At 37.1% G+C, this 10977-nt stretch overlaps 1 pseudogene; it reads right to left on the bottom strand.

Moving 5' to 3' along the window:
- Window positions 1–5698: 5698 nt before the first annotated feature.
- LOC123821121 lies at window positions 5699–6777 on the bottom strand (annotated as a pseudogene).
- Window positions 6778–10977: the final 4200 nt, after the last annotated feature.

Genomic DNA, 10977 nt, shown 5'->3' on the forward strand with positions numbered 1-10977 from the left:
AGGGAGATAGGGCAGTCAGAAAAGAACATGCCTGAGGAGCAAAGTCCTTTGCTCCAAAGGACTCCAAAGATTAAAATGTCATTTGAGCAAAGTCCTGAATAAAATTGGGTGCAGAGCTGTGTGTGGGAAAAAGCTGGTATGAAAGCCTGTGATGGGAATGAGCCCATGTTTTCATGGAACATAAAGAAAGTTAGTGTGGTGGAGTAGAATGAACAATGCTGTCATAAGATTAAGTTAATGGGGAGTAGGACCCAGGGGACAGGTTGAAGAATGTAGATGTTTCTCTGTGTGTAATGAAAAGACTTTAGAGATTTTTTGAGCAGGGAAAAGATGTGACCAGATTTATATGTTTTAAAATATAACCTCTTGCTGCTGTGTGGAGACTAGTTGTAGAGGTAAAAGTGGAGTTAAGAGATGACTGATGTAAAGCTAGTGAAGAAATGATGGTGGCTGATGCTGGTGGAGGTGGAGCAAAAGGGTCAGTTTTAGGATATATTTTATAATTTAAAAATGGTAGGGACTTGCTGATGAACTGAATTTATTGTGTGAGAAAAAAGATAAATTAAGGGTAGCTCTTCAGTTTTATTTTTATTTTATTTTTCCAACAGGCTTAATGCACTTTATTTTTCTCATATAAAATTATGTGGTGGTCACAGCTGGAGCCTGGGTCCTCTGCACAGACCCTTTGGTGGGTCGTTGCAAGATGGTCAGCGAATTCCTGATAGGGACATTTGGTGAGCAAGGTATCTTTCCAGAGGTCAGGGTGAGATAGCTATGGGCCTCGGAGATGTCATCAATGGTGGCCTTGTTCCAAACATAAACAATTTATGTTTTAAATTGCATGCTATTTTGAGTAATGTGATGAAATCTCCCTTTGTACTGTCTGGGACATCAATCACACCATTTTCCAGCATATCCATAATTTATATGCTAGTTGCCATTTAGTCACTTAGTAGCTGTATTGTCAGAAGGTCAATAGTAGCCTAATGTTATGTCACAATGCCTATATCATTCACCTCATATCATCTCATCATATGGCATCCTGTCATATCACATCATCATAAGAAAGGTGAGTACAGTACAATATTTTGAGCGGGAGACCACATTCACATAACTTTTATTACAGTATATTTTGTAATAGTTTCATTTTATTATTAGCTATTATTAATTGCTTACTGTGCCTAATTTATAAATTAAACATTATTGTAGGTATGTATGCATAGGAAAAATAGTATAAATAGCGTTTGGTACTATCCATGGTTTCAGACATCTCCTGGGGGTCTTGGAACATATCTCCTATAGATGAGGGGAGATACTGTAAACACACACGCACAGACACACACTTTTGATTATGAGACAATCTGCCTCATGAGAAACAGTATGCCACACTCCTAGAACTGTATGGATATGTAGCATTCACTTTGTCCCTAATACATAGTCAGCTTTGCTCATTAACTGTTGATATATACAATCTCTTTGCTAACTGTTGGTGTGATGAGCATTTAGTTTTATAGTTTTTTAATGGCCACTTATTTATTATAAACATATGTGCTGCTTACTATATCACTAAAATAAGAGAATAAATTTACTTTTGAGATTTTTATCATTGTTTTAATCAACACATGTATTATAACTCATGAGCTCTTGTTGATATTAACAGTGTCCTGTGAACAAAAAACTTTAGGAAGTATAACTGATAAGTCCTGTAAATATGAATCCTTGTGATACTTGTAAGAGATGGAGATGAAAAAAGCATAAGAAAATGAGTTGATAACATTTGAAACTGAGTGATTAGTTCATGAAGTGATATTTTATTTTTCTGTCTAGTATCTGCTGTTTGAAATTTTCCATAATAAAAAGATTTAAAGAAAATGAAGGAAGATGAATGAACTTTTATTGAATAAAAGGAGGAGTATTACATCAGATTCCCCCAAATTAGGACCTAGTGGTGGATGTTCAAGAAGGTGAAGTATCAAAGGACATTAACAAATCAAGACTGTAGACTTTTGCAGTGTTTTGAGACTTGTATAGGCTCAGAGCTTTGGGAAGAAAACTCATGTAAGTGAGTCAGAGTGTTCACAGGTACACAGGGATCAATTGGTGTCCCAGGAAAACTCTGAGGAAAAATTTGTATGGAGAATGTTCCCCTGAGCTCAGAGAAACCCATTGGTTAGCTTTTGCTTGGTAGCACAGAACATTAACTCCAGTTTTCAACAGTAAGGCAGTCTGCCACCACTGAAAACTAAGAGGTCCTGCAAAACAACAAAGTGTTTTAATATTCCAAAATGATGTGCATTTGTATCTCATACAATAGTCAAACTTACAGTAACAGAAAGTAGACTGGTGGTGGCCAAGGGAGGGACAGGTAGGGACTTGCTGTTCCATAGGTATAAATGAATGTTGTAGACATTTGCTGTTCAGCATTGTACCTATAGATAACAATACTGTATTCAGCACTTAGAAATTTGTTAAGAGGAAGAATGTTTCTTTTTAACTCATTGGTTGTTGGACTTCCATGGACTTTGATTTTCTGGCAGTTCTGGTTGTTTGTTGCAAAAGGAAGGAAGAAGGCTGTACAAAGTGAAATAAAGGACAATATATAGGAAACCAACAGTGAAGGGAAGGAAGCTGGGATTCAAGTCAACGATTTGGATCAGAAGGAAGAAATACACATTCAATGAGAACAGAATGAAGAAACACAAATGCAAAATATAAGGAGGGGCTGGGGAACCTCTGGGACAACTTTAAATGTTCCAACATCTGAATCATATGGGTGCCAGAAGAAGAGGAAGAACAAGAAACTGAAAACATATTTGACAAAATAATGAAGGAGAACTTACCCAATATGGCCAAGGAACTAGATATGCAAATCCAGGATGGTCAGAGAATCCCAAAGAAGTTGGATCCAAGATGAAACACACCAAGACACATCATAATTAAGTTACCCAAAATTAAAGATAAGGAGAGAATCTTAAAAGCAGCAAGAGGAGACAATTACCTACAAAGGAGTTCCTATAAGACTATCAGCTGATTTCTCAATAGAAGCCTTGCAGGCAAAAATATTTATTTTTATACTCATAAACAAACAAATAAAATTCCTGAAAATAAAAAAAAATTATCAAGTAGGTAGATTTCATGTTAAGTGTTCTTTTATTTTTTAAGGTATGTTTTATTGATCATGCTATTACAGTTGTCCCATTTTTTTCTCCCCTTTATTCCCCTCCACCCTGAATCACTCCTGCCACCAGCATTTTTGCCCCTTTGTTCATGTCCATGGGTCATACATATAAGTTCTTGGGCCTCTTCATGTCCTATACTTTTCTTAACCTGCCCCTGTCTATGTTGTACCTACCATTTATGCTTCTTATTTCCTGTACCTTTTCCCCCATTATCCTTCTTTCCCTTCCTCACTGATAGATCTCAATTTGTGATTCTATTCCTATTCTAGTTGTTTGCTTAGTTTGTTTTTCTTTTTAATTTCAGTTGTTTTTTTCCTTTTTTTGTTTCTAAATTTTTTTATTGTTGTTCAAATAGAGTTGTCTGCATTTGCACCCTCCCACTCCCCCCCACCCCAGTCATCCCCACCTCCCTCCCCTAGTACCATCACCTCCTTGGTTTTGTCCATGTATCCTTTATAATTGTTCCTGAAAACCCTTCCCCTTTTCCATCCATTATCCCCTTCCTCCTCCCCTCTGGTTACTGTCAGTTTGTTCTGAATTTCAATGTCTCTGGTTATATTTTGCTTGTTTATTTGTTTTGTTGATTAGGTTCCACTTAAAGGTGAGATCATATGGTATTTGTCTTTCATTGCCTGTCTTGTTGATAGTTGTGAGTTTGTTTTCATTTTACTGTTCATAGTTTTGATCATCTTTTTTTTAGATAAGGCCCTTTAACATTTCATATAATAAGGGCTTGGTGATGATAAACTCCTTTAACTTGACCTTATCTAGGAAGCACTTTATCTGCCCTTCCATTCTAAATGCTAGCTTTGCTGGATAGAGTAATCTTGGATGTAGGTCCTTGTCTTTCATGACTTTGAATACTTCTTTTAAGACTCTTGCCTGAAAGCTTTCTTTTGAGAAATCAGCTGATAGTCTTATAGGACCTCCTTTGTAGCTAACCGTATCCTTTCCTCTTGCTGATTTTAAGATTCTCTCCTTATCTTTAATCTTGGGTAATGTAATTATGATGTGCCTGGGTATGTGCTTCCTTGAGTCCAAATTCTTTGAGACTCTGTGGGCTTCCTGGACTTCCTGGAAGTCTATTTCCTTTGCCATAGTGAGGAAGTTTTCTTATGTTATTTTTTTTCAAATAAGTTTTCAATATCTTGCTCTTTTTCTTCTCCTTCTCACACCCCTATGGTTTGAATGTTGGAAAGTTTAAAGTTTTCCCAGCGGTTCCTAAGCCTCCCCTCATTTTTTGTTTGCATTCTTGTTTCTTCATTCTATTCTGGTTGGATGTTTCTTTCTTCCTTCTGCTCCAAATCATTGATTTGAGTCCCCATTTCCTTCCCTTCACTGTTGGTTTCCTGTGTACTTTTCTTTATTTACTTTCCTAGCTTTCACTTTTTCCTCTATTTTGTGACCATACTAAACCAGTTCTGTGAGCATCCTGATTACCAGTGTTTTGAACTCTGCATCTGGTAGGTTAACTCTCTTTTTATCACTTAGTTCTATTTTTGGAGTTTTGATCTATTCTTTCATTTGGGCCATATTTCTTTGTGTCAGCACACCTGCAACATTTTTAGGGGTGTAGCCTTAGGTATTTTCCTTGGTGGGCAACCCACTTCTCTGTATTGTGGCTCGGTATGTCAGGGAGGGGTCAGAGGGAACAATGCTGCTTGCTCAGCTATCTGCAGCTTTCAGTCACTTCGCCTGCTACCCACAAGCAAATTATATCCTTCTGGTGCTGATTCCTGGGTGGGTGGGTTTGTGTACTTTCTAGGACCCTTTGGGTCTCTCCAGTGAACTCTCCTGTAAGGCTGGGGATTTCTCCTGCCACTGCTACCCCCACAGGTGTTTTCAGTCAGAGATTTTGAGGCTCTTTTTGACCCATGCAGGAACACTGGGTTGCACTGTCTGTATTGCTCCCCAGTTGTCCTCCTTGTTTAACTGCCCACAAATGTGGGACAGCCAGGTTCACCAGCTGCTGCCTTGCCCACTCTGTCCTCCAGTCACTGCCTTACAGCTTGTCCTCTCCTCTTCAGCTGCCTGTCTCCAGCCCTCCTACCAGTCTGAATGAATGTTTCTTCTTTAACTTCTTGGTTGTCAGACTTCCATACAGTTTGATTTTCTGTCAGTCCTGGTTGTTTTTGTTTTTAAATTTGTTGTTATCCTTCTTCTGTTTGTGCAAGGAGACACAGTGTACCTACCTATGCCTCCATCTTGGCTGAAAGTCTCATGTTAAATGCTTTATTTTTAAGGTTTTCTAGAAGTTTTTAATGTATTTTTAAAATTATACTGTAACAGTAAACTCTTACAAAGTTGTCTTATGATTATATCATAGCAAGCAATTGTTTACTGGGATAAAGGATATGCTAAAAGACAAATACATAACTATCATTAAATATGCATGGTTTATTGACATTTTTCTCAAAACAAAAAATTGGGTTCATCCAGTGAAGGACAGGCATTCTGCCCCCATCTCAAGTAGCAAATGGAATCAGGTTTTAGAAATTCCTGTGATCTTGAGTGTCTTGTTAAATGTTAAAGGGCTTTTGTTTTCTGTTAGCCACTAAATTTTTCAGGAAAAATTCCCCTGCTTTATATGAAGAACACACCAGGGGCCACTTGCAGTATAATGAGATCCAAGTTCATTTCCTACTTTCTCTCAGTATTTGAAATTTTCAGAAGTAATGTATTCTTGAACCTTAAGGTGGAGCTTTGTTGGCTGCATATATTGTCCTAAAGTCAAATTGTCCATATCTGCCTCATGAAGAGCTTTCATTGTTGCATATACTAGCTTGTCAGTCTAGTCTGTCTAAACCAAACATTATAAACATTTTAGAAATCACAACAGGCTGCACCTTCTTGGTGTGCTTCAGTACACATGCTTCAGAAATTGGCCCTGGGATCACGAACTTTCCTCTGTAATTCTGGAACTGTTTCTATGTTATGTGTATACATATCTAATCCCAAGGGAGTGACCTTTTTGTATTGCTTTAAGATCTCCTCGGAAGTTTGGGGTGAGACATTCCATAAGAATTTTTGGATTCCTTTCCTTTAAGTAAGATTCAGTCTTTGCAAAGTGCTCAGTTCCTCCATCAGGCATATTATCTTGATCCACAGTTATATTGCAGGGCAATATAATCCAAACCCCACTCTGCAATTACCTTTGCAGTATTGTAGGTCTCATTGGCATCCAGTGGAGGTGGCTTTCTTACAGTCTTAACAGAAGAAAATCTCCAACCTCTTGTACATGTGTCACCTATCAACATGATTGTGGCTGTGGTGGTGGCATACTCTCCCCCTCCCCAACACTCTCCACTACTGGGGCATCATGCTTCCTCACACAATGTATGGAGATTTAAATTCTGCAAAGTATTTTTCAGTCTATTGTAATTTTTCCCTATGGGAATCTTTGTCTTTAGCCATGGAGGTAGTCTTAACCTTTCTCCTATCTGGTGCTTTAAGTTTCCTTTATATTCATCCCAGGTGCTCCTGTCTACAAGATCACCAGATACAAAATCTTGAAGGTCTGGTCCATTCTGTAAAAATTCCCTTTTTTATCTGGCAAGAAACTAACTGCTCTGATTGGACTGTATAAGTATTTTCCAAATTACTAGCACCTCACAGTGCGGAGGATGATCCTGCAGCATAGAGACATCTCCCTCTTTCGGTTTCTAGCAGGGTTAAAGGATCTAATTCCCAGGAAAAGACCTCATGTTAAGTGTTCTTATCACAATAAAAAATGATATGCCCTGATAAATGTGTGTGTATATGTTTCAATTATTTTTACTGATTTATATTTATATACAATGTACAATTAATATACAAGAAAATCTACTCACTTTACATTAATAGTTCAATGAATGTAGTCATGTAAGTGTCACAACTGAGAGGACATTTCCATTTATCATGTCACTTTGCAATCACTCCTCTTACTCCTTAAGAACCACTGAACTGCTTTCCTTGTAGATTTGCTTTTAGAAGAATTTCTTACATATTATGTAGCATTTTGGGAGTGACTTCTTTCAACTGCATAAGGTTTTTAAGATTCATCCCTGTTTTATCAGGAGTTTGTTTTTATTGCAAAAAAGTATTTTATTGTATGGATATTTCAGTTTATTTACTCATTCACCTATTGATGGACACTTATGTTGGTTTTGTTTTGAATATTATACCTATTATGAATAAACCTGTTATGAGAATTCACATAAAGCCTTTGGATAAACATGTTTTGTGGACCCTGAAGAACGTACCTATTAAGAAGGGCTCCTGGTGGCTAACTGGTCTCAAATTTTAAAAAACAGGGCCTAGCAGCCTTTTCTAAATGTACCACTTATACAAACTACAGTTCAGGGAGAAGCTTGGACTACCTGGCTCTGCATTGAATTGCCTGCCTGCATTGTGTTCCTGCCCTGTAAGCCAGTCCTTATAAATGAGGTCCTGGAATTATATTTCAAACAATAGGACTGAGGCTTTTTCTATTCAATTGGAGCTGTTCAACTATATACCCACCCCGATCAACTTCTTCATAAACCAATCAGAACTACTCCATTCTGACCAATCAGTACAGTGCTTTTTAGATGAATCAAACTGTGAGGATTTGAAAGCCTCATTGCTTGAAGATGAACCAATCAGGGACCAGAGGCAGGGACTTCTGTCCACATAAGTCAGCTCCTCTCTGGCTCTGAGAGCACACTCTCCCTTTCCACTGGAAATTGTAGACTGTTTCCCCAGCTGGAGTTGAAACATGGAAGATAAAACAGGGATGTTGCATCAGAGCAGAGAGAAGGAAAAGAGCTGTCTAGCTGGAGAGGGGCCTTTCCCCAGGCCCCCCTAGCAGCTCAAATTCTGAATCATAATTGATCTGTTTCACAGCTGAGCTATATATGTTGCAATTGAGCTGTTTGCACTGAATAAAATTTCCATCTTCACTGTACCCCAAACTGGGGATTCCTGTTGGTGTTGAATTGTTGCCAACAAACTTCAGCTGACAGTTTTCATACCTAGTAGTAGGATTGTTTGGCTTTATGATGTGTATATCTCACTTTATAAGAAACAGCCAAATTGTTTTCCAAATGGCTACTTTATATTTCTGTCAGCATCTTGTAGTAGAATGTAATAACTTTCCAGTTCATGTTTTTAATTTTTTACTACATATATGTATCCATAAATCATATATATTTTTGCTTTGTTCCTTCTACACAAATATGCTGTACTGCAACTTGCATTACTTTTTTTAACTTACATTTTTTATTCCACATTTTGAAATCTGTCTGTGTTGATATATGGAACTGATTTATTTTTGTGGTGTTCCATTGTTTAAATATGTCATATTTTAATCTATTGACCATTTGTTTTCAGTTCTGTGAATGCTCTATTTATATCTTTGCCTATGTTCTTGGGTCACTTGTCCTTTCATTTCTAGCACTTTATAAAATTTGCACACAGGGTGGGGCAAAAGTAGGTTTATAGTTGTTCATATGAAAAATGATACACTAATTAATAAATAATAATGCAAGAGTAAACTCCGTGTTTCACAAACTCACAACTGCAAACCTACTTTTGCCCCACTGTGTATTTATTTGTTGAGTACATTAGGTTACAAAAAATTTCTCTGAATCTGTGGCTTACCTTTATGTTTATTTTATGCTGTATCATATTGCACAAAAGTTTTTAATTTTAAGGTAAATATATCAGTTTTTATAGGACTTTTTGCTTTCTGGTTTTAAGAATTCTTTTCTACCCCAAAGCTACTGTTGATTGTTGGTATTTCTTGGTTTGCAGCTGCATAACTCCAATTTCTTCCTCCCCTGTAACCTGGTATTCTCCCTTTGTCTGTCAGGGTCTCTGTATTTCTTCTCTTTGGAGCTGGTTTGTCCATATACTTCCTTGATCCTGCTCTGCCAGAGCCAGGTCTGGGCTGGTTGCCTCAAATTCAGCATATGATGGGCATGGTGCACTCTGGCACTGCCAGTTCCCTTTCTTTTCTTTTTGTGTTGTTGCACTGGCTAGAGCATCTTGAATAAAGTTGACTAGAAATGGCAAGTAGGCATCTGCCTTCTTCCCAATTTTAGAAGAGGGACTCTTTATTTAACTATGAAGTATGATGTCAGATGTAGGTTCTTCCTTAGATGCCTTTTATTAGATTGAAGATGATCCCTTTAATTCCTAATCAATTAATCCCTGGCTGGCATAGCTCGGTGGATTGAGTGCTGGCCTGTGAAACAAAGGGTTGCAGGTTCAATTCCCAGTCAGGGCACATGCTTGGGTTGCCAGCCAGGTCCCCACTGTGGAGTGTGTAAGAGGCAACCACACATTGATGTTTCTCTCCTTCTCTTCCTCCCTCTAAAAATAAATAAGATCTTTTGAAAAAATTCCTAATCAACTTGGTTTTTAATCATGAATGAGTGAATTTTTTTCTTATATTGAATAATTTCTTATTGTTTTGTATTTTTATACATTTTTTTTTACTGTTGTTCAAGTACAGTTGTCTCCATTTTCACTCCACCACACCCTCTGCTCCACCCATCCCTGCCCCCACCCTCAAACCTACCCCCTTTGGCTTTTTCCATGTGTTCATTATACATGTTCCTTGATGGCCCTTCCCATATTATCCCATTATCCCTCTCCCCCCTTCTCTCTAGTTAGTGTCAGTTTGTTCTTAATTTTAATGTCTATGGTTGTATTTTGCTTGCTTGTTTGTTGATTAGGTTCCACTTATAGGTGAGATCATATGGTATTTCTTTCACTGCCTGACTTATTTCACTTAGTATAATGCTTTCCAGTTCTACCCATGTTGTTGTGAATGGTAGGAGCTCCTTTTTTCTGCTGTGTAGTATTCCATTGTGTAAATTTACCAATTTTTTGATCCACAATGAGTGAATTTTTTTCAAATGCCTTTTCTATGTGCCAGAGTATTTATGGTTTTTCTTTTTGAGTCTGTTAAAGATGAAATACATTGATTTTGAATGCTAAAGCAAACTTGCATTTCTAGGATAAACCCTACTTGATCCTGTGTTGACACCATTTATAAATTGCTGTTTCAGTTTGCTATTTTTAAAAATAATTTTTACATTTATGTTCATGAAATATATTGAAATGATTTTACTTTCTTGAGGTGTCTTTGTCTGGGTTTGGTATGTAGGTAATGTTGGCTCATAAAATGTGTTGAAAAGTGTTTTTTCCTAGAAGAGTTTGTATAGAATTATTATGTCTCCTTTAAATGCAAGTGAATTTAAATCCTGGGTCTGTCTATAATTTTTCTGTGTGTGTGTGAAGGTCATCAGGTACAAATTCAATTCATTTAATAGGGCTATTCAAGTTTTCCTTTGGCAGTTCATGCCTTTTCAAGGACTTTTTCAATTTCACCTAAGTTGTTGAATTTATTTGCATCAAGATATTAACAGAACTCTACACTGCTTTAGCTGCAGCCACAAATTTTGATATATCCTTTCAATTTAAAGTATTTTCAAAGTTTTTCTCATTACTTCCTCTTTAACCTATGGCTCATTTGTTGTTTAATTTCCATATATTTGGGGATTGTTCAGATGTTACTGATTTCTAACATAATTCTGTTCTGGTGATAGACCACATCTTATATGATTTCCATTCTTTTAAGCCTTCTGAAACTTGTTTAAGCCAAAAATGTGAACTTGTAAAGAATATGTATTATGCTGTTGTTGGGTGGTGGTCCAGAAACACCAGTCAAGTTAATTGAAAATCCTACATATCTTAACTGATTTTCTATCCATTAGTGCTATGGATAACTTATGTATTGAAATATCTAATTGAAAATTTGCCTATATCCATT

This window comes from Phyllostomus hastatus, unplaced genomic scaffold (genome assembly GCF_019186645.2).
Source record: "Phyllostomus hastatus isolate PE091 unplaced genomic scaffold, TTU_PhHast_1.1 phas_contig_38, whole genome shotgun sequence".
Classification (NCBI taxonomy): Eukaryota; Metazoa; Chordata; class Mammalia; order Chiroptera; family Phyllostomidae; genus Phyllostomus; species Phyllostomus hastatus.